This window comes from Electrophorus electricus, chromosome 13 (genome assembly GCF_041902795.1).
Source record: "Electrophorus electricus isolate QZ-2024a chromosome 13, ASM4190279v1, whole genome shotgun sequence".
Lineage (NCBI taxonomy): Eukaryota > Metazoa > Chordata > Actinopteri > Gymnotiformes > Gymnotidae > Electrophorus > Electrophorus electricus.
In genome coordinates, this window is record NC_137509.1 from 21,830,496 (window position 1) to 21,854,171 (window position 23,676).

The following is a 23,676-nucleotide window of genomic DNA, read 5'->3' on the forward strand; positions in this document are numbered from 1 at the left end:
AAACTATCTGTTAGCAGCTTGGACTACGAGATGCTGTAAGCTTCTCTTGCATCACTTTAATTTACTTTTAAGATGACATGCTAGGATGTGAAGTGCAGTGATTAATTAAAAAAAACTATCTGTTAGCACCTGGGAATAGCAGATGCTGTAAGTTTTTGTTGCATCACTTTAATTTAATCTGCAACTGACATGCTTGTATGTGAAGTGTACAGATTAAATAGAAATCTTTTAGTACCAGGGAATAGCAGGTGCTGTAAGATTTTATTGCATCCCTTTAATTTATGTTCAAGCTATCATGTTCAAATTTGAAGTGCAGTGAATAATTAAATCAAACTATCTGCTAGCACCTGGGAATAGCAGATGCTGTAAGTTTTTATTGCATCACTTTAATTTACTCTCCAACTGACATGCTTGAATGTGAAATGCAGTGATTAAAAAAAAACTGTCTGTTAGTGCCTCCGAATACCAGATGTTGTAAGCTTTTATTGCATCATTTAATTTACTTTCAAGATAACATTCTAGAATGTCAAGTGCAGGGATTAATAAAAAAAATTGTCAGATTGGTCTTTGATCATATTTGCTATGATTAGGCAATTAGAGTAAGTGTTTAAGGCTTACGGCCACACCAGCTTGAGAACGTCCAATCTCATCTGACCTTGGAAACTGAACAACGTTGGGCCTGGATAGTACTGAGGTGGGACCCTACCTAGGAATACCAGGTGCTGTAACCTTTTCTTGCATCACTTTAATTTACTTTCAAGCTGACATGCTCAAATGTGAAGTGCAGTGATTAATAAAAAAAACTCTCTGTTAGCACATGGGAATAGCAGATGCTGTAAGTTTTTTTTGCATCACTTTCATTTACTCTACAACTCACGTGCCTGAATGTGAAGTGCAGTGATTCATCAAAAAACTATCTGTTAGCAGCTTGGACTAGGAGATGCTGTAAGCTTCTCTTGCATCACTTTAATTTACTTTTAAGATGACATGCTAGGATGTGAAGTGCAGTGATTAATAAAAAAAAACTATCTGCTAGCACCTGGGAATAGCAGATGCAGTAAGTTTTTATTGCATCACTTTAATTTACTCTCCAACTGACATGCTTGAATGTGAAGTGCAGTGATTAAAAAAAACTGTCTGTTAGTGCCTCCGTATACCAGATGTTGTAAGATTTTATTGCATCATTTAATTTACTTTCAAGATAACATTCTAGAATGTCAAGTGCAGGGATTAATAAAAAAAATTGTTAGATTGGTCTTTGATCATATTTGCTATGATTAGGCAATTTGAGGAAGTCTTTAAGGCTTACGGCCACACCATCTTGAGAACGCCCAATCTCATCTGACCTTGGAAGCTAAGTAAGTTTGGGCCTTGATAGTACTGAGGTGGGACCCTAACTAGGAATACCAGGTGCTGTAAGCTTTTCTTGCATCACTTTAATTTATTTTCAAGCTGACATGCTCAAATGTGAAGTGCAGTGATTAATAAAAAAAACTATCTGTTAGCACATGGGAATAGCAGATGCTGTAAGTTTTTTTTGCATCACTTTCATTTACTCTCCAACTCACATGCCTGAATGTGAAGTGCAGTGATTCATCAAAAAACTATCTGTTAGCAGCTTGGACTACGAGATGCTGTAAGCTTCTCTTGCATCACTTTAATTTACTTTTAAGATGACATGCTAGGATGTGAAGTGCAGTGATTAATTAAAAAAAACTATCTGTTAGCACCTGGGAATAGCAGATGCTGTAAGTTTTTGTTGCATCACTTTAATTTAATCTGCAACTGACATGCTTGTATGTGAAGTGTACAGATTAAATAGAAATCTTTTAGTAACAGGGAATAGCAGGTGCTGTAAGATTTTATTGCATCCCTTTAATTTATGTTCAAGCTATCATGTTCAAATTTGAAGTGCAGTGAATGATTAAATCAAACTATCTGCTAGCACCTAGGAATAGCAGATGCTGTAAGTTTTTATTGCATCACTTTAATTTACTCTCCAACTGACATGCTTGAATGTGAAATGCAGTGATTAAAAAAAAACTGTCTGTTAGTGCCTCCGAATACCAGATGTTGTAAGCTTTTATTGCATCATTTAATTTACTTTCAAGATAACATTCTAGAATGTCAAGTGCAGGGATTAATAAAAAAAATTGTCAGATTGGTCTTTGATCATATTTGCTATGATTAGGCAATTAGAGTAAGTGTTTAAGGCTTACGGCCACACCAGCTTGAGAACGTCCAATCTCATCTGACCTTGGAAACTGAACAACGTTGGGCCTGGATAGTACTGAGGTGGGACCCTACCTAGGAATACCAGGTGCTGTAACCTTTTCTTGCATCACTTTAATTTACTTTCAAGCTGACATGCTCAAATGTGAAGTGCAGTGATTAATAAAAAAAACTCTCTGTTAGCACATGGGAATAGCAGATGCTGTAAGTTTTTTTTGCATCACTTTCATTTACTCTACAACTCACGTGCCTGAATGTGAAGTGCAGTGATTCATCAAAAAACTATCTGTTAGCAGCTTGGACTAGGAGATGCTGTAAGCTTCTCTTGCATCACTTTAATTTACTTTTAAGATGACATGCTAGGATGTGAAGTGCAGTGATTAATAAAAAAAAACTATCTGCTAGCACCTGGGAATAGCAGATGCAGTAAGTTTTTATTGCATCACTTTAATTTACTCTCCAACTGACATGCTTGAATGTGAAGTGCAGTGATTAAAAAAAACTGTCTGTTAGTGCCTCCGTATACCAGATGTTGTAAGATTTTATTGCATCATTTAATTTACTTTCAAGATAACATTCTAGAATGTCAAGTGCAGGGATTAATAAAAAAAATTGTTAGATTGGTCTTTGATCATATTTGCTATGATTAGGCAATTTGAGGAAGTCTTTAAGGCTTACGGCCACACCATCTTGAGAACGCCCAATCTCATCTGACCTTGGAAGCTAAGTAAGTTTGGGCCTTGATAGTACTGAGGTGGGACCCTAACTAGGAATACCAGGTGCTGTAAGCTTTTCTTGCATCACTTTAATTTATTTTCAAGCTGACATGCTCAAATGTGAAGTGCAGTGATTAATAAAAAAAACTATCTGTTAGCACATGGGAATAGCAGATGCTGTAAGTTTTTTTTGCATCACTTTCATTTACTCTCCAACTCACATGCCTGAATGTGAAGTGCAGTGATTCATCAAAAAACTATCTGTTAGCAGCTTGGACTACGAGATGCTGTAAGCTTCTCTTGCATCACTTTAATTTACTTTTAAGATGACATGCTAGGATGTGAAGTGCAGTGATTAATTAAAAAAAACTATCTGTTAGCACCTGGGAATAGCAGATGCTGTAAGTTTTTGTTGCATCACTTTAATTTAATCTGCAACTGACATGCTTGTATGTGAAGTGTACAGATTAAATAGAAATCTTTTAGTAACAGGGAATAGCAGGTGCTGTAAGATTTTATTGCATCCCTTTAATTTATGTTCAAGCTATCATGTTCAAATTTGAAGTGCAGTGAATGATTAAATCAAACTATCTGCTAGCACCTAGGAATAGCAGATGCTGTAAGTTTTTATTGCATCACTTTAATTTACTCTCCAACTGACATGCTTGAATGTGAAATGCAGTGATTAAAAAAAAACTGTCTGTTAGTGCCTCCGAATACCAGATGTTGTAAGCTTTTATTGCATCATTTAATTTACTTTCAAGATAACATTCTAGAATGTCAAGTGCAGGGATTAATAAAAAAAATTGTCAGATTGGTCTTTGATCATATTTGCTATGATTAGGCAATTAGAGTAAGTGTTTAAGGCTTACGGCCACACCAGCTTGAGAACGTCCAATCTCATCTGACCTTGGAAACTGAACAACTTTGGGCCTGGATAGTACTGAGTTGGGACCCTACCTAGGAATACCAGGTGCTGTAACCTTTTCGTGCATCACTTTATTTTACTTTCAAGCTGACATGCTCAAATGTGAAGTGCAGTGATTAATAAAAAAAACTCTCTCTTAGCACATGGGAATAGCAGATGCTGTAAGTTTTTTTTGCATCACTTTCATTTACTCTCCAACTCACATGCCTGAATGTGAAGTGCAGTGATTCATCAAAAAACTATCTGTTAGCAGCTTGGACTACGAGATGCTGTAAGCTTCTCTTGCATCACTTTAATTTACTTTTAAGATGACATGCTAGGATGTGAAGTGCAGTGATTAATTAAAAAAAACTGTCTGTTAGCACCTGGGAATAGCAGATGCTGTAAGTTTTTGTTGCATCACTTTAATTTAATCTGCAACTGACATGCTTGTTTGTGAAGTGTACAGATTAAATAGAAATCTTTTAGTACCAGGGAATAGCAGGTGCTGTAAGATTTTATTGCATCCCTTTAATTTATGTTCAAGCTATCATGTTCAAATTTGAAGTGCAGTGAATAATTAAATCAAACTATCTGCTAGCACCTGGGAATAGCAGATGCTGTAAGTTTTTATTGCATCACTTTAATTTACTCTCCAACTGACATGCTTGAATGTGAAGTGCAGTGATTAATAAAAAAAACTGTCTGTTAGTGCCTCCGTATACCAGATGTTGTAAGATTTTATTGCATCATTTAATTTACTTTCAAGATAACATTCTAGAATGTCAAGTGCAGGGATTAATAAAAAAAATTGTCAGATTGGTCTTTGATCATATTTGCTATGATTAGGCAATTTGAGGAAGCTTTTAAGGCTTACGGCCACACCAGCTTGAGAACGCCCAATCTCATCTGACCTTGGAAGCTAAGTAAGTTTGGGCCTGGATAGTACTGAGGTGGGACCCTACCTAGGAATACCAGGTGCTGTAAGCTTTTCTTGCATCACTTTAATTTATTTTCAAGCTGACATGCTCAAATGTGAAGTGCAGTGATTAATAAAAAAAACTATCTGTTAGCACATGGGAATAGCAGATGCTGTAAGTTTTTTTTGCATCACTTTCATTTACTCTCCAACTCACATGCCTGAATGTGAAGTGCAGTGATTCATCAAAAAACTATCTGTTAGCAGCTTGGACTACGAGATGCTGTAAGCTTCTCTTGCATCACTTTAATTTACTTTTAAGATGACATGCTAGGATGTGAAGTGCAGTGATTAATTAAAAAAAACTATCTGTTAGCACCTGGGAATAGCAGATGCTGTAAGTTTTTGTTGCATCACTTTAATTTAATCTGCAACTGACATGCTTGTATGTGAAGTGTACAGATTAAATAGAAATCTTTTAGTAACAGGGAATAGCAGGTGCTGTAAGATTTTATTGCATCCCTTTAATTTATGTTCAAGCTATCATGTTCAAATTTGAAGTGCAGTGAATGATTAAATCAAACTATCTGCTAGCACCTAGGAATAGCAGATGCTGTAAGTTTTTATTGCATCACTTTAATTTACTCTCCAACTGACATGCTTGAATGTGAAGTGCAGTGATTAATAAAAAAACTGTCTGTTAGTGCCTCCGTATACCAGATGTTGTAAGCTTTTATTGCATCATTTAATTTACTTTCAAGATAACATTCTACAATGTCAAGTGCAGGGATTAATAACAAAAATTGTCAGATTGGTCTTTGATCATATTTGCTATGATTAGGCAATTTGAGTAAGTGTTTAAGGCTTACGGCCACACCAGCTTGAGAACGACCAGTCTCGTCTGACCTTGGAAGCGAAACAAGTTTGGGCCTGGAGAGTACTGAGGTGGGACCCTATCTAGGAATACCAGGTGCTGTAAGCTTTTCTTGCATCACTTTAATTTACTTTCAAGATGACATGCTAGGATGTGAAGTGCAGTGATTAATTAAAAAAAAACTATCTGTTAGCACCTGGGAATAGCAAATGCTTTAAGGTTTTGTTGCATCACTTTAATTTAATCTGCAACTGACATGCTTGTATGTGAAGTGTACAGATTAAATAGAAATCTTTTAGTACCAGGGAATAGCAGGAGCTGTAAGATTTTATTGCATCCCTTTAATTTATGTTCAAGCTATCATGTTCAAATTTGAAGTGCAGTGAATAATTAAATCAAACTATCTGCTAGCACCTGGGAATAGCAGATGCTGTAAGTTTTTATTGCATCACTTTAATTTACTCTCCAACTGACATGCTTGAATGTGAAGTGCAGTGATTAATAAAAAAACTGTCTGGTAGTGCCTCCGTATACCAGATGTTGTAAGCTTTTATTGCATCATTTAATTTACTTTCAAGATAACATTCTACAATGTCAAGTGCAGGGATTAATAAAAAAAATTGTCAGAATGGTCTTTGATCATATTTGCTATAGTTAGGCAATTTGAGTAAGTGTTTAAGGCTTATGGCCACACCAGCTTGAGAACCCCCAATCTCATCTGACCTTGGAAGCTGAACAACTTTGGGCCTGGATAGTACTGAAGTGGGACCCTACCTAGGAATACCAGGTGCTGTAAGCTTTTCTTGCATCACTTTAATTTATTTTCAAGCTGACATGCTCAAATGTGAAGTGCAGTGATTAATAAAAAAACTATCTGTTAGCACAGGGGAATAGCAGATGCTGTAAGTTTTTTTTGCATCACTTTCATTTACTCTCCAACTCACATTCCTGAATGTGAAGTGCAGTGATTCATCAAAAAACTATCTGTTAGCAGCTTGGACTACGAGATGCTGTAAGCTTCTCTTGCATCATTTAATTTACTTTTAAGATGACATGCTAGGATGTGAAGTGCAGTGATTAATTAAAAAAAACTATCTGTTAGCACCTGGGAATAGCAGATGCTGTAAGTTTTTGTTGCATCACTTTAATTTAATCTGCAACTGACATGCTTGTATGTGAAGTGTACAGATTAAATAGAAATCTTTTAGTAACAGGGAATAGCAGGTGCTGTAAGATTTTATTGCATCCCTTTAATTTATGTTCAAGCTATCATGTTCAAATTTGAAGTGCAGTGAATGATTAAATCAAACTATCTGCTAGCACCTAGGAATAGCAGATGCTGTAAGTTTTTATTGCATCACTTTAATTTACTCTGCAACTGACATGCTTGAATGTGAAGTGCAGTGATTAATAAAAAAACTGTCTGTTAGTGCCTCCGTATACCAGATGTTGTAAGCTTTTATTGCATCATTTAATTTACTTTCAAGATAACATTCTACAATGTCAAGTGCAGGGATTAATAACAAAAATTGTCAGATTGGTCTTTGATCATATTTGCTATGATTAGGCAATTTGAGTAAGTGTTTAAGGCTTACGGCCACACCAGCTTGAGAACGACCAGTCTCGTCTGACCTTGGAAGCGAAACAAGTTTGGGCCTGGATAGTACTGAGGTGGGACCCTATCTAGGAATACCAGGTGCTGTAAGCTTTTCTTGCATCACTTTAATTTACTTTCAAGATGACATGCTAGGATGTGAAGTGCAGTGATTAATTAAAAAAAAACTATCTGTTAGCACCTGGGAATAGCAAATGCTTTAAGTTTTTGTTGCATCACTTTAATTTAATCTGCAACTGACATGCTTGTATGTGAAGTGTACAGATTAAATAGAAATCTTTTAGTACCAGGGAATAGCAGGAGCTGTAAGATTTTATTGCATCCCTTTAATTTATGTTCAAGCTATCATGTTCAAATTTGAAGTGCAGTGAATAATTAAATCAAACTATCTGCTAGCACCTGGGAATAGCAGATGCTGTAAGTTTTTATTGCATCACTTTAATTTACTCTCCAACTGACATGCTTGAATGTGAAGTGCAGTGATTAATAAAAAAACTGTCTGGTAGTGCCTCCGTATACCAGATGTTGTAAGCTTTTATTGCATCATTTAATTTACTTTCAAGATAACATTCTACAATGTCAAGTGCAGGGATTAATAAAAAAAATTGTCAGATTGGTCTTTGATCATATTTGCTATAGTTAGGCAATTTGAGTAAGTGTTTAAGGCTTATGGCCACACCAGCTTGAGAACGTCCAATCTCATCTGACCTTGGAAACTGAACAACTTTGGGCCTGGATAGTACTGAGATGGGACCCTACCTAGGAATACCAGGTGCTGTAACCTTTTCTTGCATCACTTTAATTTACTTTCAAGCTGACATGCTCAAATTTGAAGTGCAGTGAATAATTAACTCAAACTATCTGTTAGCACATGGGAATAGCAGATGCTGTAAGTTTTTTTTGCATCACTTTCATTTACTCTCCAACTCACATGCCTGAATGTGAAGTGCAGTGATTCATCAAAAAACTATCTGTTAGCAGCTTGGACTACGAGATGCTGTAAGCTTCTCTTGCATCACTTTAATTTACTTTTAAGATGACATGCTAGGATGTGAAGTGCAGTGATTAATTAAAAAAAACTGTCTGTTAGCACCTGGGAATAGCAGATGCTGTAAGTTTTTGTTGCATCACTTTAATTTAATCTGCAACTGACATGCTTGTTTGTGAAGTGTACAGATTAAATAGAAATCTTTTAGTACCAGGGAATAGCAGGTGCTGTAAGATTTTATTGCATCCCTTTAATTTATGTTCAAGCTATCATGTTCAAATTTGAAGTGCAGTGAATAATTAAATCAAACTATCTGCTAGCACCTGGGAATAGCAGATGCTGTAAGTTTTTATTGCATCACTTTAATTTACTCTCCAACTGACATGCTTGAATGTGAAGTGCAGTGATTAATAAAAAAAACTGTCTGTTAGTGCCTCCGTATACCAGATGTTGTAAGATTTTATTGCATCATTTAATTTACTTTCAAGATAACATTCTAGAATGTCAAGTGCAGGGATTAATAAAAAAAATTGTCAGATTGGTCTTTGATCATATTTGCTATGATTAGGCAATTTGAGGAAGCTTTTAAGGCTTACGGCCACACCAGCTTGAGAACGCCCAATCTCATCTGACCTTGGAAGCTAAGTAAGTTTGGGCCTGGATAGTACTGAGGTGGGACCCTACCTAGGAATACCAGGTGCTGTAAGCTTTTCTTGCATCACTTTAATTTATTTTCAAGCTGACATGCTCAAATGTGAAGTGCAGTGATTAATAAAAAAAACTATCTGTTAGCACATGGGAATAGCAGATGCTGTAAGTTTTTTTTGCATCACTTTCATTTACTCTCCAACTCACATGCCTGAATGTGAAGTGCAGTGATTCATCAAAAAACTATCTGTTAGCAGCTTGGACTACGAGATGCTGTAAGCTTCTCTTGCATCACTTTAATTTACTTTTAAGATGACATGCTAGGATGTGAAGTGCAGTGATTAATTAAAAAAAACTGTCTGTTAGCACCTGGGAATAGCAGATGCTGTAAGTTTTTGTTGCATCACTTTAATTTAATCTGCAACTGACATGCTTGTTTGTGAAGTGTACAGATTAAATAGAAATCTTTTAGTACCAGGGAATAGCAGGTGCTGTAAGATTTTATTGCATCCCTTTAATTTATGTTCAAGCTATCATGTTCAAATTTGAAGTGCAGTGAATAATTAAATCAAACTATCTGCTAGCACCTGGGAATAGCAGATGCTGTAAGTTTTTATTGCATCACTTTAATTTACTCTCCAACTGACATGCTTGAATGTGAAGTGCAGTGATTAATAAAAAAAACTGTCTGTTAGTGCCTCCGTATACCAGATGTTGTAAGATTTTATTGCATCATTTAATTTACTTTCAAGATAACATTCTAGAATGTCAAGTGCAGGGATTAATAAAAAAAATTGTCAGATTGGTCTTTGATCATATTTGCTATGATTAGGCAATTTGAGGAAGCTTTTAAGGCTTACGGCCACACCAGCTTGAGAACGCCCAATCTCATCTGACCTTGGAAGCTAAGTAAGTTTGGGCCTGGATAGTACTGAGGTGGGACCCTACCTAGGAATACCAGGTGCTGTAAGCTTTTCTTGCATCACTTTAATTTATTTTCAAGCTGACATGCTCAAATGTGAAGTGCAGTGATTAATAAAAAAAACTATCTGTTAGCACATGGGAATAGCAGATGCTGTAAGTTTTTTTTGCATCACTTTCATTTACTCTCCAACTCACATGCCTGAATGTGAAGTGCAGTGATTCATCAAAAAACTATCTGTTAGCAGCTTGGACTACGAGATGCTGTAAGCTTCTCTTGCATCACTTTAATTTACTTTTAAGATGACATGCTAGGATGTGAAGTGCAGTGATTAATTAAAAAAAACTATCTGTTAGCACCTGGGAATAGCAGATGCTGTAAGTTTTTGTTGCATCACTTTAATTTAATCTGCAACTGACATGCTTGTATGTGAAGTGTACAGATTAAATAGAAATCTTTTAGTAACAGGGAATAGCAGGTGCTGTAAGATTTTATTGCATCCCTTTAATTTATGTTCAAGCTATCATGTTCAAATTTGAAGTGCAGAGAATGATTAAATCAAACTATCTGCTAGCACCTAGGAATAGCAGATGCTGTAAGTTTTTATTGCATCACTTTAATTTACTCTCCAACTGACATGCTTGAATGTGAAGTGCAGTGATTAATAAAAAAACTGTCTGTTAGTGCCTCCGTATACCAGATGTTGTAAGCTTTTATTGCATCATTTAATTTACTTTCAAGATAACATTCTACAATGTCAAGTGCAGGGATTAATAACAAAAATTGTCAGATTGGTCTTTGATCATATTTGCTATGATTAGGCAATTTGAGTAAGTGTTTAAGGCTTACGGCCACACCAGCTTGAGAACGACCAGTCTCGTCTGACCTTGGAAGCGAAACAAGTTTGGGCCTGGAGAGTACTGAGGTGGGACCCTACCTAGGAATACCAGGTGCTGTAAGCTTTTCTTGCATCACTTTAATTTATTTTCAAGCTGACATGCTCAAATGTGAAGTGCAGTGATTAATAAAAAAACTATCTGTTAGCACATGGGAATAGCAGATGCTGTAAGTTTTTTTTGCATCACTTTCATTTACTCTCCAACTCACATTCCTGAATGTGAAGTGCAGTGATTCATCAAAAAACTATCTGTTAGCAGCTTGGACTACGAGATGCTGTAAGCTTCTCTTGCATCACTTTAATTTACTTTTAAGATGACATGCTAGGATGTGAAGTGCAGTGATTAATTAAAAAAAACTATCTGTTAGCACCTGGGAATAGCAGATGCTGTAAGTTTTTGTTGCATCACTTTAATTTAATCTGCAACTGACATGCTTGTATGTGAAGTGTACAGATTAAATAGAAATATTTTAGTAACAGGGAATAGCAGGTGCTGTAAGATTTTATTGCATCCCTTTAATTTATGTTCAAGCTATCATGTTCAAATTTGAAGTGCAGTGAATGATTAAATCAAACTATCTGCTAGCACCTAGGAATAGCAGATGCTGTAAGTTTTTATTGCATCACTTTAATTTACTCTCCAACTGACATGCTTGAATGTGAAGTGCAGTGATTAATAAAAAAACTGTCTGTTAGTGCCTCCGTATACCAGATGTTGTAAGCTTTTATTGCATCATTTAATTTACTTTCAAGATAACATTCTACAATGTCAAGTGCAGGGATTAATAACAAAAATTGTCAGATTGGTCTTTGATCATATTTGCTATGATTAGGCAATTTGAGGAAGCTTTTAAGGCTTACGGCCACACCAGCTTGAGAACGGCCAATCTCATCTGACCTTGGAAGCTAAGTAAGTTTGGGCCTGGATATTACTGAGGTGGGACCCTACCTAGGAATACCAGGTGCTGTAAGCTTTTCTTGCATCACTTTAATTTATTTTCAAGCTGACATGCTCAAATGTGAAGTGCAGTGATTAATAAAAAAAACTATCTGTTAGCACATGGGCATAGCAGATGCTGTAAGTTTTTTTTGCATCACTTTCATTTACTCTCCAACTCACATGCCTGAATGTGAAGTGCAGTGATTCATCAAAAAACTATCTGTTAGCAGCTTGGACTACGAGATGCTGTAAGCTTCTCTTGCATCACTTTAATTTACTTTTAAGATGACATGCTCAAATGTGAAGTGCAGTGATTAATTAAAAAAAACTGTCTGTTAGCACCTGGGAATAGCAGATGCTGTAAGTTTTTGTTGCATCACTTTAATTTAATCTGCAACTGACATGCTTGTTTGTGAAGTGTACAGATTAAATAGAAATCTTTTAGTACCAGGGAATAGCAGGTGCTGTAAGATTTTATTGCATCCCTTTAATTTATGTTCAAGATATCATGTTCAAATTTGAAGTGCAGTGAATAATTAAATCAAACTATCTGCTAGCACCTGGGAATAGCAGATGCTGTAAGTTTTTATTGCATCACTTTAATTTACTCTCCAACTGACATGCTTGAATGTGAAGTGCAGTGATTAATAAAAAAACTGTCTGTTAGTGCCTCCGTATACCAGATGTTGTAAGATTTTATTGCATCATTTAATTTACTTTCAAGATAACATTCTACAATGTCAAGTGCAGGGATTAATAAAAAAAATTGTCAGATTGGTCTTTGATCATATTTGCTATGATTAGGCAATTTGAGGAAGCTTTTAAGGCTTACGGCCACACCATCTTGAGAACGGCCAATCTCATCTGACCTTGGAAGCTAAGTAAGTTTGGGCCTGGATAGTACTGAGGTGGGACCCTACCTAGGAATACCAGGTGCTGTAAGCTTTTCTTGCATCACTTTAATTTATTTTCAAGCTGACATGCTCAAATGTGAAGTGCAGTGATTAATAAAAAAAACTATCTGTTAGCACATGGGCATAGCAGATGCTGTAAGTTTTTTTTGCATCACTTTCATTTACTCTCCAACTCACATGCCTGAATGTGAAGTGCAGTGATTCATCAAAAAACTATCTGTTAGCAGCTTGGACTACGAGATGCTGTAAGCTTCTCTTGCATCACTTTAATTTACTTTTAAGATGACATGCTCAAATGTGAAGTGCAGTGATTAATTAAAAAAAACTGTCTGTTAGCACCTGGGAATAGCAGATGCTGTAAGTTTTTGTTGCATCACTTTAATTTAATCTGCAACTGACATGCTTGTTTGTGAAGTGTACAGATTAAATAGAAATCTTTTAGTACCAGGGAATAGCAGGTGCTGTAAGATTTTATTGCATCCCTTTAATTTATGTTCAAGATATCATGTTCAAATTTGAAGTGCAGTGAATAATTAAATCAAACTATCTGCTAGCACCTGGGAATAGCAGATGCTGTAAGTTTTTATTGCATCACTTTAATTTACTCTCCAACTGACATGCTTGAATGTGAAGTGCAGTGATTAATAAAAAAACTGTCTGTTAGTGCCTCCGTATACCAGATGTTGTAAGATTTTATTGCATCATTTAATTTACTTTCAAGATAACATTCTACAATGTCAAGTGCAGGGATTAATAAAAAAAATTGTCAGATTGGTCTTTGATCATATTTGCTATGATTAGGCAATTTGAGGAAGCTTTTAAGGCTTACGGCCACACCAGCTTGAGAACGGCCAATCTCATCTGACCTTGGAAGCTAAGTAAGTTTGGGCCTGGATATTACTGAGGTGGGACCCTACCTAGGAATACCAGGTGCTGTAAGCTTTTCTTGCATCACTTTAATTTATTTTCAAGCTGACATGCTCAAATGTGAAGTGCAGTGATTAATAAAAAAAACTATCTGTTAGCACATGGGCATAGCAGATGCTGTAAGTTTTTTTTGCATCACTTTCATTTACTCTCCAACTCACATGCCTGAATGTGAAGTGCAGTGATTCATCAAAAAACTATCTGTTAGCAGCTTGGACTACGAGATGCTGTAAGCTTCTCTTGCATCACTTTAATTTACTTTTAAGATGACATGCTCAAATGTGAAGTGCAGTGATTAATTAAAAAAAACTGTCTGTTAGCACCTGGGAATAGCAGATGCTGTAAGTTTTTGTTGCATCACTTTAATTTAATCTGCAACTGACATGCTTGTTTGTGAAGTGTACAGATTAAATAGAAATCTTTTAGTACCAGGGAATAGCAGGTGCTGTAAGATTTTATTGCATCCCTTTAATTTATGTTCAAGATATCATGTTCAAATTTGAAGTGCAGTGAATAATTAAATCAAACTATCTGCTAGCACCTGGGAATAGCAGATGCTGTAAGTTTTTATTGCATCACTTTAATTTACTCTCCAACTGACATGCTTGAATGTGAAGTGCAGTGATTAATAAAAAAACTGTCTGTTAGTGCCTCCGTATACCAGATGTTGTAAGATTTTATTGCATCATTTAATTTACTTTCAAGATAACATTCTACAATGTCAAGTGCAGGGATTAATAAAAAAAATTGTCAGATTGGTCTTTGATCATATTTGCTATGATTAGGCAATTTGAGGAAGCTTTTAAGGCTTACGGCCACACCATCTTGAGAACGGCCAATCTCATCTGACCTTGGAAGCTAAGTAAGTTTGGGCCTGGATAGTACTGAGGTGGGACCCTACCTAGGAATACCAGGTGCTGTAAGCTTTTCTTGCATCACTTTAATTTATTTTCAAGCTGACATGCTCAAATGTGAAGTGCAGTGATTAATAAAAAAAACTATCTGTTAGCACATGGGCATAGCAGATGCTGTAAGTTTTTTTTGCATCACTTTCATTTACTCTCCAACTCACATGCCTGAATGTGAAGTGCAGTGATTCATCAAAAAACTATCTGTTAGCAGCTTGGACTACGAGATGCTGTAAGCTTCTCTTGCATCACTTTAATTTACTTTTAAGATGACATGCTCAAATGTGAAGTGCAGTGATTAATTAAAAAAAACTGTCTGTTAGCACCTGGGAATAGCAGATGCTGTAAGTTTTTGTTGCATCACTTTAATTTAATCTGCAACTGACATGCTTGTTTGTGAAGTGTACAGATTAAATAGAAATCTTTTAGTACCAGGGAATAGCAGGTGCTGTAAGATTTTATTGCATCCCTTTAATTTATGTTCAAGATATCATGTTCAAATTTGAAGTGCAGTGAATAATTAAATCAAACTATCTGCTAGCACCTGGGAATAGCAGATGCTGTAAGTTTTTATTGCATCACTTTAATTTACTCTCCAACTGACATGCTTGAATGTGAAGTGCAGTGATTAATAAAAAAACTGTCTGTTAGTGCCTCCGTATACCAGATGTTGTAAGATTTTATTGCATCATTTAATTTACTTTCAAGATAACATTCTACAATGTCAAGTGCAGGGATTAATAAAAAAAATTGTCAGATTGGTCTTTGATCATATTTGCTATGATTAGGCAATTTGAGGAAGCTTTTAAGGCTTACGGCCACACCAGCTTGAGAACGGCCAATCTCATCTGACCTTGGAAGCTAAGTAAGTTTGGGCCTGGATAGTACTGAGGTGGGACCCTACCTAGGAATACCAGGTGCTGTAAGCTTTTCTTGCATCACTTTAATTTATTTTCAAGCTGACATGCTCAAATGTGAAGTGCAGTGATTAATAAAAAAAACTATCTGTTAGCACATGGGAATAGCAGATGCTGTAAGTTTTTGTTGCATCACTTTAATTTAATCTGCAACTGACATGCTTGTATGTGAAGTGTACAGATTAAATAGAAATCTTTTAGTAACAGGGAATAGCAGGTGCTGTAAGTTTTTATTGCATCACTTTAATTTACTCTCCAACTGACATGCTTGAATGTGAAGTGCAGTGATTAATAAAAAAACTGTCTTTTAGTGCCTCCGTATACCAGATGTTGTAAGCTTTTATTGCATCATTTAATTTACTTTCAAGATAACATTCTACAATGTCAAGTGCAGGGATTAATAACAAAAATTGTCAGATTGGTCTTTGATCATATTTGCTATGATTAGGCAATTTGAGTAAGTGTTTAAGGCTTACGGCCACACCAGCTTGAGAACGACCAGTCTCGTCTGACCTTGGAAGCGAAACAAGTTTGGGCCTGGATAGTACTGAGGTGGGACCCTATCTAGGAATACCAGGTGCTGTAAGCTTTTCTTGCATCACTTTAATTTATTTTCAAGCTGACATGCTCAAATGTGAAGTGCAGTGATTAATAAAAAAAACTATCTGTTAGCACATGGGAATAGCAGATGCTGTAAGTTTTTTTTGCATCACTTTCATTTACTCTCCAACTCACATGCCTGAATGTGAAGTGCAGTGATTCATCAAAAAACTATCTGTTAGCAGCTTGGACTACGAGATGCTGTATGCTTCTCTTGCATCACTTTAATTTACTTTTAAGATGACATGCTAGGATGTGAAGTGCAGTGATTAATTAAAAAAAACTATCTGTTAGCACCTGGGAATAGCAGATGCTGTAAGTTTTTGTTGCATCACTTTAATTTAATCTGCAACTGACATGCTTGTATGTGAAGTGTACAGATTAAATAGAAATCTTTTAGTAACAGGGAATAGCAGGTGCTGTAAGATTTTATTGCATCCCTTTAATTTATGTTCAAGCTATCATGTTCAAATTTGAAGTGCAGTGAATGATTAAATCAAACTATCTGCTAGCACCTAGGAATAGCAGATGCTGTAAGTTTTTATTGCATCACTTTAATTTACTCTCCAACTGACATGCTTGAATGTGAAGTGCAGTGATTCATCAAAAAACTGTCTGTTAGTGCCTCCGTATACCAGATGTTGTAAGCTTTTATTGCATCATTTAATTTACATTCAAGATAACATTCTAGAATGTCAAGTGCAGGGATTAATAAAAAAAATTGACAGATTGGTCTTTGATCATATTTGCTATGATTAGGCAATTTGAGAAAGTGCTTAAGGCTTATGGCCACACCAGCTTGAGAACGCCGAATCTCATCTGACCTTGGAAGCTAAGCAAGTTTGGGCCTGGATAGTACTGAGGTGGGACCCTACCTAGGAATACCAGGTGCTGTAAGCTTTTCTTGCATCACTTTAATTTACTTTCAAGCTGACATGCTCAAATGTGAAGTGCAGTGATTAATAAAAAAAACTATCTCTTAGCACCTGGGAATAGCCGATGCTGTAAGTTTTTTTTTGCATCACTTTCATTTACTCTCCAACTCACATGCCTGAATGTGAAGTGCAGTGATTCATCAAAAACTATCTGTTAGCACCTTGGACTACGAGATGCTGTAAGCTTCTCTTGAATCACTTTAATTTACTGTCAAGATGACATGCTAGGATGTGAAATGCAGTGATTAATTAAAAAAACTATCTGTTAGCACCTGGGAATAGCAGATGCTGTAAGTTTTTGTTGCATCACTTTACTTTAATCTGCAACTGACAAGCTTGTATGTGAAGTGTACAGATTAAATCGAAATATTTTAGTACCAGGGAATAGCAGGTGCTGTAAGATTGTATTGCATCCCTTTAATTTATGTTCAAGCTATCATGTTCAAATTTGAAGTGCAGTGAATAATTAACTCAAACTATCTGTTAGCACCTGGGAATAGCAGATGTTGTACGTTTTTTTTGCATCACTTTCATTTACTCTCCAACTCACATGCCTGAATGTGAAGTGCAGTGATTCATCAAAAAACTGTCTGTTAGTGCCTCCGTATACCAGATGTTGTAAGCTTTTATTGCATCATTTAATTTACATTCAAGATAACATTCTAGAATGTCAAGTGCAGGGATTAATAAAAAAAATTGTCAGATTGGTCTTTGATCATATTTGCTATGATTAGTCAATTTGAGTAAGTGTTTAAGGCTTACGGTCACACCAGCTTGAGAACGCCCGATCTCATCTGACCTTGAAAGCTAAGCAAGTTTGGGCCTGGATAGTACTGAGGTGGGACCCTATCTAGGAATACCAGGTGCTGTAAGCTTTTCTTGCATCACTTTAATTTACTTTCAAGCTGACATGCTCAAATGTGAAGTGCAGTGATTAATAAAAAAAACTATCTGTTAGCACCTGGGAATAGCCGATGCTGTAAGTTTTTTTTGCATCACTTTCATTTACTCTCCAACTCACATGCCTGAATGTGAAGTGCAGTGATTCATCAAAAACTATCTGTTAGCACCTTGGACTACGAGATGCTGTAAACTTCTCTTGAATCACTTTAATTTACTGTCAAGATGACATGCTAGGATGTGAAATGCAGTGATTAATTAAAAAAAACTATCTGTTAGCACCTGGGAATAGCAGATGCTGTAAGTTTTTGTTGCATCACTTTACTTTAATCTGCAACTGACAAGCTTGTATGTGAAGTGTACAGATTAAATAGAAATATTTTAGTACCAGGGAATAGCAGGTGCTGTAAGATTGTATTGCATCCCTTTAATTTATGTTCAAGCTATCATGTTCAAATTTGAAGTGAAGTGAATAATTAACTCAAACTATCTGTTAGCACCTGGGAATAGCAGATGCTGTACGTTTTTTTTGCATCACTTTCATTTACTCTCCAACTCACATGCCTGAATGTGAAGTGCAGTGATTCATCATAAAACTGTCTGTTTGTGCCTCCGTATACCAGATGTTGTAAGCTTTTATTGCATCATTTAATTTACATTCAAGATACCATTCTAGAATGTCAAGTGCAGGGATTAATAAAAAAAATTGTCAGATTGGTCTTTGATCATATTTGCTATGATTAGGAAATTTGAGTAAGTGTTTAAGGCTTATGGCCACACCAGCTTGAGAACGCCCAATCTCATCTGACCTTGGAAGCTAAGCAAGTTTGGGCCTGAATAGTACTGAAGTGGGACCCTACCTAGGAATACCAGGTGCTGTAAGCTTTTATTGCATCACTTTAATTTACTTTCAAGCTGACATGCTCAAATGTGAAGTGCAGTGATTAATAAAAAAAACTATCTGTTAGCACCTGGGAATAGCAGATGCTGTAAGTTTTTTTTGCATCACTTTCATTTACTCTCCAACTCACATGCCTGAATGTGAAGTGCAGTGATTCATCAAAAACTATCTATTAGCACCTTGGACTACGAGATGCTGTAAGCTTCTCTTGAATCACTTTAATTTACTGTCAAGATGACATGCTAGGATGTGAAATGCAGTGATTAATTAAAAAAACTATCTATTAGCACCTGGGAATAGCAGATGCTGTAAGTTTTTGTTGCATCACTTTACTTTAATCTGCAACTGACAAGCTTGTATGTGAAGTGTACAGATTAAATAGAAATATTTTAGTACCAGGGAATAGCAGGTGCTGTAAGATTGTATTGCATCCCTTTAATTTATGTTCAAGCTATCATGTTCAAATTTGAAGTGCAGTGAATAATTAACTCAAACTATCGGTTAGCACCTGGGAATAGCAGATGCTGTACGTTTTTTTTGCATCACTTTCATTTACTCTCCAACTCACATGCCTGAATGTGAAGTGCAGTGATTCATCAAAAAACTGTCTGTTAGTGCCTCCGTATACCAGATGTTGTAAGCTTTTATTGCATCATTTAATTTACATTCAAGATAACATTCTAGAATGTCAAGTGCAGGGATTAATAAAAAAAATTGTCAGATTGGTCTTTGATCATATTTGCTATGATTAGGCAATTTGAGTAAGTGTTTAAGGCTTGCGGCCACACCAGCTTGAGAACGCCCAGTCTCATCTGACCTTGGAAGCTAAGCAAGTTTGGGCCTGGATAGTACTGAGGTGGGAACCTACCTAGGAATACCAGGTGCTGTAAGCTTTTCTTGCATCACTTTAATTTACTTTCAAGCTGACATGCTCAAATGTGAAGTGCAGTGATTAATATAAAAAACTATCTGTTAGCACCTGGGAATAGCAGATGCTGTAAGTTTTTTTTGCATCACTTTCATTTACTCTCCAACTCACATGCCTGAATGTGAAGTGCAGTGATTCATCAAAAACTATCTGTTAGCACCTTGGACTACGAGATGCTGTAAGCTTCTCTTGAATCACTTTAATTTACTGTCAAGATGACATGCTAGGATGTGAAATGCAGTGATTAATTAAAAAAACTATCTGTTAGCACCTGGGAATAGCAGATGCTGTAAGTTTTTGTTGCATCACTTTACTTTAATCTGCAACTGACAAGCTTGTATGTGAAGTGTACAGATTAAATAGAAATATTTTAGTACCAGGGAATAGCAGGTGCTGTAAGATTGTATTGCATCCCTTTAATTTATGTTCAAGCTATCATGTTCAAATTTGAAGTGCAGTGAATAATTAACTCAAACTATCGGTTAGCACCTGGGAATAGCAGATGCTGTACGTTTTTTTTGCATCACTTTCATTTACTCTCCAACTCACATGCCTGAATGTGAAGTGCAGTGATTCATCAAAAAACTGTCTGTTAGTGCCTCCGTATACCAGATGTTGTAAGCTTTTATTGCATCATTTAATTTACATTCAAGATAACATTCTAGAATGTCAAGTGCAGGGATTAATAAAAAAAATTGTCAGATTGGTCTTTGATCATATTTACTATGATTAGGAAATTTGAGTAAGTGTTTAAGGCTTACGGCCACACCGGCTTGAGAACGCCCAATCTCATCTGACCTTGGAAGCTAAGCAAGTTTGGGCCTGGATAGTACTGAGGTGGGACCCTACCTAGGAATACCAGGTGCTGTAAGCTTTTATTGCATCACTTTAATTTACTTTCAAGCTGACATGCTCAAATGTGAAGTGCAGTGATTAATAAAAAAAACTATCTGTTAGCACCTGGGAATAGCAGATGCTGTAAGTTTTTTTTGCATCACTTTCATTTACTCTCCAACTCACATGCCTGAATGTGAAGTGCAGTGATTCATCAAAAACTATCTGTTAGCACCTTGGACTACGAGATGCTGTAAGCTTCTCTTGAATCACTTTAATTTACTGTCAAGATGACATGCTAGGATGTGAAATGCAGTGATTAATTAAAAAAACTATCTGTTAGCACCTGGGAATAGCAGATGCTGTAAGTTTTTGTTGCATCACTTTACTTTAATCTGCAACTGACAAGCTTGTATGTGAAGTGTACAGATTAAATAGAAATATTTTAGTACCAGGGAATAGCAGGTGCTGTAAGATTGTATTGCATCCCTTTAATTTATGTTCAAGCTATCATGTTCAAATTTGAAGTGCAGTGAATAATTAACTCAAACTATCGGTTAGCACCTGGGAATAGCAGATGCTGTACGTTTTTTTTGCATCACTTTCATTTACTCTCCAACTCACATGCCTGAATGTGAAGTGCAGTGATTCATCATAAAACTGTCTGTTTGTGCCTCCGTATACCAGATGTTGTAAGCTTTTATTGCATCATTTAATTTACATTCAAGATACCATTCTAGAATGTCAAGTGCAGGGATTAATAAAAAAAATTGTCAGATTGGTCTTTGATCATATTTGCTATGATTAGGAAATTTGAGTAAGTGTTTAAGGCTTATGGCCACACCAGCTTGAGAACGCCCAATCTCATCTGACCTTGGAAGCTAAGCAAGTTTGGGCCTGAATAGTACTGAAGTGGGACCCTACCTAGGAATACCAGGTGCTGTAAGCTTTTATTGCATCACTTTAATTTACTTTCAAGCTGACATGCTCAAATGTGAAGTGCAGTGATTAATAAAAAAAACTATCTGTTAGCACCTGGGAATAGCAGATGCTGTAAGTTTTTTTTGCATCACTTTCATTTACTCTCCAACTCACATGCCTGAATGTGAAGTGCAGTGATTCATCAAAAACTATCTATTAGCACCTTGGACTACGAGATGCTGTAAGCTTCTCTTGAATCACTTTAATTTACTGTCAAGATGACATGCTAGGATGTGAAATGCAGTGATTAATTAAAAAAACTATCTATTAGCACCTGGGAATAGCAGATGCTGTAAGTTTTTGTTGCATCACTTTACTTTAATCTGCAACTGACAAGCTTGTATGTGAAGTGTACAGATTAAATAGAAATATTTTAGTACCAGGGAATAGCAGGTGCTGTAAGATTGTATTGCATCCCTTTAATTTATGTTCAAGCTATCATGTTCAAATTTGAAGTGCAGTGAATAATTAACTCAAACTATCGGTTAGCACCTGGGAATAGCAGATGCTGTACGTTTTTTTTGCATCACTTTCATTTACTCTCCAACTCACATGCCTGAATGTGAAGTGCAGTGATTCATCAAAATACTGTCTGTTAGTGCCTCCGTATACCAGATGTTGTAAGCTTTTATTGCATCATTTAATTTACATTCAAGATAACATTCTAGAATGTCAAGTGCAGGGATTAATAAAAAAAATTGTCAGATTGGTCTTTGATCATATTTACTATGATTAGGAAATTTGAGTAAGTGTTTAAGGCTTACGGCCACACCGGCTTGAGAACGCCCAATCTCATCTGACCTTGGAAGTTAAGCAAGTTTGGGCCTGGATAGTACTGAGGTGGGACCCTACCTAGGAATACCAGGTGCTGTAAGCTTTTATTGCATCACTTTAATTTACTTTCAAGCTGACATGCTCAAATGTGAAGTGCAGTGATTAATAAAAAAAACTATCTGTTAGCACCTGGGAATAGCAGATGCTGTAAGTTTTTTTTGCATCACTTTCATTTACTCTCCAACTCACATGCCTGAATGTGAAGTGCAGTGATTCATCAAAAACTATCTGTTAGCACCTTGGACTACGAGATGCTGTAAGCTTGTCTTGAATCACTTTAATTTACTGTCAAGATGACATGCTAGGATGTGAAATGCAGTGATTAATTAAAAAAACTATCTGTTAGCACCTGGGAATAGCAGATGCTGTAAGTTTTTGTTGCATCACTTTACTTTAATCTGCAACTGACAAGCTTGTATGTGAAGTGTACAGATTAAATAGAAATATTTTAGTACCAGGGAATAGCAGGTGCTGTAAGATTGTATTGCATCCCTTTAATTTATGTTCAAGCTATCATGTTCAAATTTGAAGTGCAGTGAATAATTAACTCAAACTATCGGTTAGCACCTGGGAATAGCAGATGCTGTACGTTTTTTTTGCATCACTTTCATTTACTCTCCAACTCACATGCCTGAATGTGAAGTGCAGTGATTCATCATAAAACTGTCTGTTTGTGCCTCCGTATACCAGATGTTGTAAGCTTTTATTGCATCATTTAATTTACATTCAAGATACCATTCTAGAATGTCAAGTGCAGGGATTAATAAAAAAAATTGTCAGATTGGTCTTTGATCATATTTGCTATGATTAGGAAATTTGAGTAAGTGTTTAAGGCTTATGGCCACACCAGCTTGAGAACGCCCAATCTCATCTGACCTTGGAAGCTAAGCAAGTTTGGGCCTGAATAGTACTGAAGTGGGACCCTACCTAGGAATACCAGGTGCTGTAAGCTTTTATTGCATCACTTTAATTTACTTTCAAGCTGACATGCTCAAATGTGAAGTGCAGTGATTAATAAAAAAAACTATCTGTTAGCACCTGGGAATAGCAGATGCTGTAAGTTTTTTTTGCATCACTTTCATTTACTCTCCAACTCACATGCCTGAATGTGAAGTGCAGTGATTCATCAAAAACTATCTATTAGCACCTTGGACTACGAGATGCTGTAAGCTTCTCTTGAATCACTTTAATTTACTGTCAAGATGACATGCTAGGATGTGAAATGCAGTGATTAATTAAAAAAACTATCTATTAGCACCTGGGAATAGCAGATGCTGTAAGTTTTTGTTGCATCACTTTACTTTAATCTGCAACTGACAAGCTTGTATGTGAAGTGTACAGATTAAATAGAAATATTTTAGTACCAGGGAATAGCAGGTGCTGTAAGATTGTATTGCATCCCTTTAATTTATGTTCAAGCTATCATGTTCAAATTTGA

The 23,676-nt window shown here is 36.1% G+C and overlaps 2 non-coding genes and 21 pseudogenes across 2 annotated transcripts; all 23 read left to right on the top strand.

Moving 5' to 3' along the window:
* Window positions 1–1,303: 1,303 nt before the first annotated feature.
* LOC145643826 (5S ribosomal RNA) lies at window positions 1,304–1,422 on the top strand (annotated as a pseudogene).
* A 1,482-nt stretch (window positions 1,423–2,904) lies between these two features.
* LOC145643827 (5S ribosomal RNA) lies at window positions 2,905–3,023 on the top strand (annotated as a pseudogene).
* Window positions 3,024–4,726: 1,703 nt separating this feature from the next.
* On the top strand, window positions 4,727–4,845 carry LOC145647720 (5S ribosomal RNA; annotated as a pseudogene).
* Window positions 4,846–5,637: 792 nt separating this feature from the next.
* Window positions 5,638–5,756, top strand: LOC145644707 (5S ribosomal RNA; annotated as a pseudogene).
* A 572-nt stretch (window positions 5,757–6,328) lies between these two features.
* On the top strand, window positions 6,329–6,447 carry LOC145644717 (5S ribosomal RNA; annotated as a pseudogene).
* Window positions 6,448–7,237: 790 nt separating this feature from the next.
* On the top strand, window positions 7,238–7,356 carry LOC145644033 (5S ribosomal RNA; annotated as a pseudogene).
* A 1,485-nt stretch (window positions 7,357–8,841) lies between these two features.
* Window positions 8,842–8,960, top strand: LOC145647721 (5S ribosomal RNA; annotated as a pseudogene).
* Window positions 8,961–9,753: 793 nt separating this feature from the next.
* On the top strand, window positions 9,754–9,872 carry LOC145647722 (5S ribosomal RNA; annotated as a pseudogene).
* A 792-nt stretch (window positions 9,873–10,664) lies between these two features.
* On the top strand, window positions 10,665–10,783 carry LOC145644359 (5S ribosomal RNA; annotated as a pseudogene).
* Window positions 10,784–11,574: 791 nt separating this feature from the next.
* On the top strand, window positions 11,575–11,693 carry LOC145643670 (5S ribosomal RNA; annotated as a pseudogene).
* A 792-nt stretch (window positions 11,694–12,485) lies between these two features.
* LOC145650270 (5S ribosomal RNA) lies at window positions 12,486–12,604 on the top strand (annotated as a pseudogene).
* Window positions 12,605–13,396: 792 nt separating this feature from the next.
* Window positions 13,397–13,515, top strand: LOC145643671 (5S ribosomal RNA; annotated as a pseudogene).
* A 792-nt stretch (window positions 13,516–14,307) lies between these two features.
* Window positions 14,308–14,426, top strand: LOC145650271 (5S ribosomal RNA; annotated as a pseudogene).
* Window positions 14,427–15,218: 792 nt separating this feature from the next.
* Window positions 15,219–15,337, top strand: LOC145649802 (5S ribosomal RNA; annotated as a pseudogene).
* Window positions 15,338–15,795: 458 nt separating this feature from the next.
* Window positions 15,796–15,914, top strand: LOC145644034 (5S ribosomal RNA; annotated as a pseudogene).
* A 792-nt stretch (window positions 15,915–16,706) lies between these two features.
* Window positions 16,707–16,825, top strand: LOC145649658 (5S ribosomal RNA; annotated as a pseudogene).
* A 791-nt stretch (window positions 16,826–17,616) lies between these two features.
* On the top strand, window positions 17,617–17,735 carry LOC145649636 (5S ribosomal RNA; annotated as a pseudogene).
* Window positions 17,736–18,526: 791 nt separating this feature from the next.
* LOC145648459 (5S ribosomal RNA) lies at window positions 18,527–18,645 on the top strand (annotated as a pseudogene).
* A 790-nt stretch (window positions 18,646–19,435) lies between these two features.
* Window positions 19,436–19,554, top strand: LOC145648384 (5S ribosomal RNA; annotated as a pseudogene).
* A 790-nt stretch (window positions 19,555–20,344) lies between these two features.
* Window positions 20,345–20,463, top strand: LOC145643802 (5S ribosomal RNA). Its single transcript, XR_014116081.1, has one exon. It is a non-coding gene; the product is annotated as a 5S ribosomal RNA (ribosomal RNA).
* A 790-nt stretch (window positions 20,464–21,253) lies between these two features.
* Window positions 21,254–21,372, top strand: LOC145648460 (5S ribosomal RNA; annotated as a pseudogene).
* Window positions 21,373–22,162: 790 nt separating this feature from the next.
* LOC145651042 (5S ribosomal RNA) lies at window positions 22,163–22,281 on the top strand. The gene has a single exon (XR_014116764.1). It is a non-coding gene; the product is annotated as a 5S ribosomal RNA (ribosomal RNA).
* Window positions 22,282–23,071: 790 nt separating this feature from the next.
* Window positions 23,072–23,190, top strand: LOC145648461 (5S ribosomal RNA; annotated as a pseudogene).
* Window positions 23,191–23,676: the final 486 nt, after the last annotated feature.